Here is an 8,819-nt window from a genome sequence, read left to right on the forward strand (position 1 = left end):
TTTTAAGCTCTATGCAATTTTATCACCTGTACAAGTTTGTGTATCCATCACCAGAGTCAAGACAATAAACAGTTCTAACACCACAAGAATCCTTCATCTTGCCCTATTATAACTACACCCACCTCCCTCTGACCCCCTTTCCCTGTCTCTAATCTTTGGAAAACACCAATCTGGTCCTTATTTTTATAATGCTGTCATTTTGGCAAAAAAAACAAGCTGGGAACTACACTGGATTTCAAACCATGAAGAACATGGCCAAGGACAAATACATTTGTAAACTCAGGTTTTTCTGGTTTCTCTTACCTCTCTTATTGTGCCTTCTCAACCTTCTGGGTCTCAAATTCACCCGTAAATATTGCTGTTATTCAGACTTGTGGACACAGCTGGGGAGAGGGTAGGGACAAATTGAGATAGTAGCTTTGAGACATATACATTACCATGTGTAAAATAGATAGCTAGTGAGGAGTTGCTGTATCACACAGGGAGCTCAGCTCAGTGCTCTGGGATGACCTAGAGGGGTGGGCTGGGGGGATGGGATGGAGGCTCTACATACTATCATATTTGTACTGATAGTTGATCCACGTTGTTGTACAGCAGAAACCAACACAACATTGTAAAGCAACTCTCATGCAATTAAAAATAAATTAAAAAAATATTGCTGTTCTTCACAGTTCTTTCCTAAAAACGTCTGTTCTTCATATCATACAAATTCTTCCTGAGTGAGCTCACCCACTCCAGTATTTTAAACTATTCTGATACCTTCCACACTTTAATCTCTGTATCAGATTGACCCAGCCTTCAAATTTATATATTCAGTTTCCTATTGGATATCTCTACCTAGATAACCTACAGATATCTCAAACTCCAAATGTTCAAAATTGAGTTAGAATGATGTCAGCAGTAATGATGTGGTAAGGACCACAGAAAACATTCTTTTCCACAGAAGCAGTGAGAACACTGGTGATAATGGTCACAGTCAACTTTTTTAGACCTCTGGGAATTAACAAAAGCTTGCAGGAATCAGAGAGTGTTTATTGAAGAAAAACAGGTAAGTTGTGGTAAGAACAGAAAACTTAGTGGCCTTGCTCTATGCCCATCCCCTTCTCTCCAGCTCTGTAGTAGCCTTTAATAATGACAACCCACAATCATGTGGAAAACTGAGAGCCTGGAAGCCACTGGGGGAGGCAAAATGAGGTTAGAGCTCCTTCAAAACCCTATGCCCATATAACTGTCATCATTTGACCTGTCTGATATTTCTCTGGAAGACCTCACTCACAAGACTTGTCCTTATTTGACCTGACTCAGCTCACCCAGTGTGAACAGCCTTTTCCCTGAGGGTGTTTGTTGAAATAATAAGTGGCATTTATTTAACATCATTGGTACTAGGTGCAATGGATAATAGCTGAGACACAATAGGCTAACCACAAAACTTAAGAGGAAAAGCAGGGAAATGAAAGCTCCATAGGGATCTTGACAAGCTCTGACAAATTTCTAGGAATCTAGAAGGCTACATACATGTGTTGGGCTATGTGCACGCTCAGGAAAAACCTGAGGAGGTCCAAAGCTCTCACCACTGGATGATTTTGAGGTTCTACATAATCATGAAATACAGCTAAGACAAGAGTTTCAAATGATTTGGCTCAGTGTTGAAAGCTCCAAAGTAAACACAGAGCCCCTCAATAAATACTTGAGACATTGATTCCAGGCATTTAAGGACATCTCTACCTAATCATTAGCTGATCAGACAGTGTGGATCACAATAAACTGTGGAAAATCCTGAAAGAGACGGGAATACCAGACCACCTGATCTGCCTCTTGAGAAATTTGTATGCAGGTCAGGAAGCAACAGTTAGAACTGGACATGGAACAACAGACTGGTTCCAAATAGGAAAAGTAGTACATCAAGGCTGTATATTGTCACCCTGTTTATTTAACTTATATGCAGAGTACATCATGAGAAACGCTGAACTGGAAGAAACACAAGCTGGAATCAAGATTGCCGGGAGAAATATCAATAACCTCAGATATGCAGATGACACCACCCTTATGGCAGAAAGTGAAGAGGAACTAAAAAGCCTCTTGATGAAAGTGAAAGTGGAGAGTGAAAAAGTTGGCTTAAAGTGCCACATTCAGAAAACGAAGATCATGGCATCCAGTCCCATCACTTCATGGGAAATAGATGGGGAAACAGTGGAAACAGTTTCAGACTTTATTTTTCTGGGCTCCAAAATCACTGCAGATGGTGACTGCAGCCATGAAATTAAAAGACGCTTACTCCTTGGAAGAAAAGTTATGACCAACCTAGATAGCATATTCAAAAGCAGAGACATTACTTTGCCAACAAAGGTTCGTCTAGTCAAGGCTATGGTTTTTCCTGTGGTCATGTATGGATGTGAGAGTTGGACTGTGAAGAAGGCTGAGCGCTGAAGAATTGATACTTTTGAACTGTGGTGTTGGAGAAGACTCTTGAGAGTCCCTTGGACTGCAAGGAGATCCAACCAGTCCATTCTGAAGGAGATCAGCCCTGGGATTTCTTTGGAAGGAATGATGCTAAAGCTGAAACTCCAGTACTTTGGCCACCTCATGCAAAGAGTTGACTCATTGGAAAAGACTCTGATGCTGGGAGGGATTGGGGGCAAGAGGAGAAGGGGATGACAGAGGATGAGATGGCTGGATGGCATCACCGACTCAATGGATGTGAGTCTCAGTGAACTCTGGGAGTTGGTGATGGACAGGGAGGCCTGGCGTGCTGTGATTCATGGGGTCGCAAAGAGTCGGACACAACTGAGTGACTGATCTGATCTGAAGCTAACCAAGCAAAAACTTCAGTGGTCACACATGAGAAAGAATTACTTTACAGAATTACTTCAGAAAAGTCATTAACCAAACAAATAGCAACAATAACAAAGACAAACAGAAAAACAAAACAAAACATAAAACACCTTGAACATAAAAAAGAATCTAATTTCAGGAGTTGCCACATTGTATTTTTCAAAGAAAACAGTTTGAGACATTCAAAGAAACCTGAAAGATTGGTTCATACATGGTGGGGAAAAGAAGTCAATAAGAACTGTTCCTGAGAAAGCCCAGACACTGGAATTACTAGACAAAGACTTTAAATGAGATGTTTTAAATATGCTGAAATAAAGGAATGCAAGTTTCCCGAACTAAAAGCAAAATATGAAAATGATGTCTCACCAAATAGCAATCATCAACAAAGAGATAGAAATTATAAAATTAATGGAATAGAAAGTATGGAATTGTAAAGTACAATGACTGAAATGAAAAACTCACTAGAGGGACTTGACAACAGAATTGAGCAGGCAGGAGAAAGGATTAATGAGTTGCGGATAGGTCAATTAAGATTTTTGAATTTGAGGAGCAGAAAGAAGGAATAAAAAGAAAAATAAACAGCCTCAGAAACCTCTTGGACACAGTGAAACATAGGCACAGTAGGTGACTCAGAGAAGAGAGTAAAAATGGGGCAAAAAGTATACTTGAAGAAATAAGGTTAGAAAGCTTCCCAAATTTCATTAAAAAAGAAAAGATGAATCTACGCATCTGAGAAACTAAACAAATCCAAGTAGGATAAATGTAAAAAGATCCACACCTAGACACATTATAATAAAATTGTCAAAAGACAAAGAGATCATCTTGAAAGCAGCAAGAGAGAAGTGACTCATTTGATACACAAATTACTCAATAGATTGGCAGCTAATTTCTCATTGGAAACAATGGAGGCCAGAGGCAGTCAGATTACACTTTAAAAGTGCTGTAAGAAAAGACTGTCAATTAAAGAATTCCATATCCAGCAACACTTTTCTTCAGAAATGAAGGAGAAATTAAGACATCCTCAGATAAACAAAAACTAAGAGAGTTTATTGCTGGCAGATCTGCCCTACAAGAAATACTAAAGTGATATTTTCAGGCTTAAATGAAAGAACACTAGGTAACAACTTGAATGCACATGAAAAAAAGTCAACTGTTAAATTTAATTACATAGATAAGTATGAGACAATATAAATGTATTTTTTTCATTATAACTCCTTGTTTTGATCACCGCCTCTTCATTGGTGAAGGATGGATTCCCCATTCTAGGTTTATGGGGATGGCTAGGACTGATGAGATGGATGCTGCTGCTGTTAAGTCGCTTCAGTCGTGTTCGACTCTGTGCGACCCCACAGACGGCAGCCCACCAGGCTCCCCCGTCCCTGGGATTGTCCAGGCAAGAACACTGGAGTGGCTTGCCATTTCCTTCTCCAATGCATGAAAGTGAAAAGTGAAAGTGAAGTCTCTCAGTCGTGTCGGACTCTTAGAGACCCCATGGACTGCAGCCTACTAAGGCTCCTCCATCCATGGGATTTTCCAGGCAAGAGTACTGGAGTGGGGTGCCACTGCCTTCTCCGATGAGATGGATAGCAGTTTATTAGTCACATATACTCACAGCCCAGGGGAGGAAAGATACCGCGTGCCATGCAGGGCCATGAGGGGGTTGTACTTGGAACAGGGTGAACAAACATGATCTGAAGGAGTCAGAGTTTATAAGTATCAAGGGTACGAGGTGACTCAGTTTCCACAGAAGGACATGATTGGCTTGTTTGAATAATTCCAAGGGCTGGCAGACAACTAAGGCATGCTACTCTGGGTTGAGTAAGAACTGTGCCTAATGCCTATGGTAAGGGAGAATTTTTGGCTAGGGGACTTTATCATCCATATGAGCACAGTGAGGAGGGGAACTTGGAGTTAGGCTATTTGAGGCCCTCCTGATTTTACCAGCTGGCAAGGCAGCACTTACTAAGATTTACATCACACCTGACCTCCTGAAGGTCTTGATATCAATTTAAATCTTGGTCACAGCCTAAGAGTTTCAGGGAGTAGAAGTACTTCCCTAGGAAGTAAAGGAGCAGCTTGACCAGGAGAAAGAGGGCCACATGGTGAGGTGAACATTGAAAAATATTAACTTCAGAGGTGATCCGTTTTTGGCCAGTAAAGTCACGTGAGGGATCTGTGTGGCATTGGTGACGAGAGTACGTGTCCCCAGGGGGCATGAATTTAAACTAATCAGAGCCTGTGGCAATAGTGACACCCAGTGGGGGTCCATTTGCCACTCTGTACCTTAAATAAGAGTTCTCTGTGGAGCTCAGTTTGCCGTTCAATTAAATCAACTTCCTAGGGCCTACAGTAGAGGTGAAAGTTCCAGTGAATACCTTCTTTAAGAGCCAGCATTGTGTATTCTGAAAATGAAATGAGTCCCTTTGTCATGATCAGTAATGTCTACAACTCCAAAGGGAATAAGAAGTACCCTGGTGAGGCCTTGTATTGTGACCTTAGTATATGTCAAAACTGGGTGACCTTGATTTATATTTTGGGTATCTATGAGTCAAGAGATTTTCAGAGTTCTTTACCCCAAAGGGGGCACTTCTTGGGCAATGACCCAAGAATTTGTAAAAATATGCAGATGAGACTACTTTTTGGCCAGGGCATCCAATGTTAAAATGACTACCTGAAGTGTGGCCCATTGTGCTGACTGACTCTCATGTACTATCCTTTTCAGAGACATTCTGGTTAAGGGATGAAAAACAGCAACATTCTACTGAACTCCATCAAGTATGATGGTGCAATACCACCCATAAAGTGTATGAACTCCCATTATTGGTCACTTAGTTGATCCTAAGGGAGTCCCATGGTAGCCAAGGGTCTGGGAGAGGCTTGACCTCCTTCAGCATCATGGCATCTGGCAAATGACTGAGGAGGCATATGACTGGCTACACCTCCTGTAGCTGAAATCTACTAGAGGGCCCAGGTTTGGCTCCATCCTGGGTCAAGGAGGCCTCATTAGCTGTGATGTGCTTGTGGGGTGCTGCTTTCAAGACCCAAGGCATAATGAACAGCGAGGTATAGAAGGTCATAGGCTCAGGGACTGTGAGAAACTCAAATTTCAGGAGATCTCAATATGTGGCCTTCAGTTGCTGTCCTGATGGTATATAGTGCAGGCCTGTGAAGGGCAGCTTCTTGCATCAGAAACCTAGGGACAACCTATGGTCATTTGTAGGTGGCCTAGAGATTCCAGGAGGCATGAAAGGAGTTTGCCTAAGCTACAGGGAAGGAGTCTGTGAGGGCACTAACAGAAGTGCTTGTTGATCTCAATTTGACAGATTCTAAAGCTTTTTGTTGGAGAAAGTGAAAGTGAAAGAAAGTGAAGTCATTCAGTCATGTCCGACTCTTTGCGACCCCGTGGACTGTAGCCCACCAGGCTCCTCCGTCCATGGGATTCTCCAGGCAAGAATACTGGAGTGGGTTGCCATTTCCTTCTCCAGGGGATCTTCCTGGCCCAGGGATCGAACCCAGGTCTCTTTCATTGCAGGCAGATGCTTTAACCTCTGAACCACCAGGGAAGCCCTTTGTTGTTGGAGAAGGCCCCATTTAAAATGGGTCAGTTTGCAAGTAACAGCATTAGTGAGGTAAAGTAAAATTTGTAAGTGAAGAATATGGTGCCTCCAGAACCAAAAAAAAAAAAAAAGAGAAGAAGAAAAGAAATACTCAAAGATGGGGGACTTCCCCTGTGGTCCAGTGGTTAACAATCCACCTTCCAATGCAGGGGACTCGGGTTCGATCTCTGGTTGGGGAACGAAAATCCCACATGACCCAGGTCAATGAAGTCCTCCTGTTGCAGCAAAGGCCCAGTGCAGCCAAAATTGAAAAAAAAATGTTTTTAATATTGGACTTGTATTAACATTGTGGGCACTTAAAGGGTCAATAGCTGTTTCCTGACAGTGTCAGAGATGAAGCAGCTGTCAGTCTACCAAAGAATTTTCAGGATTGTAACAGAGGTAGAGAGGCTTTGCAGTGTGTGTGGAGGAATGGTCTGTCCCCTTTTTGTGAGCTCCTTGGGAGTATTTGTATATACTTAATAAATGTGGTAAATGAACCTCCTTGAAGTAGGATATCATCGAGGTAATGTCATACCTGTATTCCCAGAGAAAGGCGGATGCAGTTGGGGTCCTGGGTGTGATGGCAAGGCCACTGAGGTACCCCATGAGTAGCCTGGGAAAGGTGTTTTGTGACCTTTCAGAGGTGAAGCCAAACAGCAGTTAAGAAGGTATTGGGATAGATACTGGACAGAATATATTATCCAAATCTATACTTATAGCAATATAGTTGCTGAGTGGCTAGAGTCAGTCATTACAATAATACTGAATATTGGATGTGGGAGCCATATGGATAGGACCACAGCATTGAGGCTGCAGTTACATACTATGAGGCACCATTCATTCTTTCCAGGTTGAGGAATAGGCCAAACTAGGATGTCAAAAGAAGGAGCAGTGAGATAATCACTCCTTCACTAATTAGGTCTTATCTATAATAAGTTTTAATCCTTGAAGGCCCTATTTTAGGTTACATTAGGTCATATCAACTATTTTAACTGGGGAGTCCATGGCACCTCACTTAGTCAAAGAAATTTGTAAGTGCTAAAACTTTATTTAATTTTGATTAATTACTCATTGGGTCAGAGTGTCCAGGCCCACAACAGGATATTTTAGGATAATGGGTGCTGTGACCATGGGGAATTTAGGCAAAATAATAATTCTGATGGTTAAGGTAAGGCATACCTATTTGTCCTATATTTTACAGTTAGTAATTCCCTTAAGATTATAGAGGGTATGTTGTTTAAATATAATGGGTCCCCAGGTGAAGTGAAGTGAAGTGAAGTCACTCAGTCACGTCTGACTCTTGGCAACCCCATAGACTGTAGCCTACCAGGCTCCTCCATACATGGGATTTTCCAGGCAAGAGTACTGGAGTGGGTTGCCATTTCCTTCTCCAGAGGATCTTCCCAACCCAGGGATTGAACCTGGTCTCCCACATTGTAGGCAGATGCTTTACCGTCTGAGCCACCAGGGAAGCCTAATGGGTCCCCAGGTATAATGATAATTTGAGCTCCAGTATTGACTAAGTCCATGAAAGTTTGCCAGTTGGTGCATTTCAACTGCAAATTTTGAAGTTAATTCAGAACCTATATTGTAGAGGTGTGAAAGTGCCCTTTCGTCTTTCTGCTGTATAAATTATTTTAGTCAATGTTGTATTTCCTGTTGTATCAAATTGGGGACCTGTGTTTCAGTTTAGTTTTTTTTCCTGCAGCCCTGAGAATTGAGCTCCTGTTGCAATGGAGGCATAAGCAGAAGACTGGTGTAGCAGCAGATCACTGGGGCCACAAGTCTGCTACAGCCCTACTCTTTCCCTCACGGGGACTGCCCTTTTCCTCCTCTCTTCTTTTTCTTAAAATTTCCTGATAACAACTCAGGTTTCTAGCCATGTAGAACTGCTGCTTTCAGTTTCTGTCTCTACCCAATCACCTGTACTGTGGATCTTCTTGGTTGTTATGGGGAAAGGTTCAGGGCCCCTGGGGCCCACTTCATAGGCAGCTGTCTCGTCCTCCAGGGAATGCCAATCTTCCCTGAGTTGAGGTCCACATCCAGTAAGATCATTTTGTCTATGGCCTGAATGGGATTCATCAAGCCCTATGATTGCAAGATTAGGACTTTTGGCGTGCTGGCAAGCAGCACTGTTAGGCAAAGCCCAGGCACACTGGCTAGGGGTTATAGATTGGGATAGCAACTAAGTATGAAATATTCCTTCCCACTTTAAAAATCATGAGTTCCTGGGCCATGGGGCACCATGAATGTGCACCTCAATACCTTTGGGAGTCAGGAGAGCATACAGGACAGTAGCAAGGGAAGCAGCAGTACAGGAGTGAAGCAAGGATGATATCCTTGCCTGAATAACAATGACTATTACACAACGAATAATCAAGTAATTCT

Source organism: Bos indicus x Bos taurus, chromosome X, assembly GCF_003369695.1.
Source record: "Bos indicus x Bos taurus breed Angus x Brahman F1 hybrid chromosome X, Bos_hybrid_MaternalHap_v2.0, whole genome shotgun sequence".
NCBI lineage: Eukaryota > Metazoa > Chordata > Mammalia > Artiodactyla > Bovidae > Bos > Bos indicus x Bos taurus.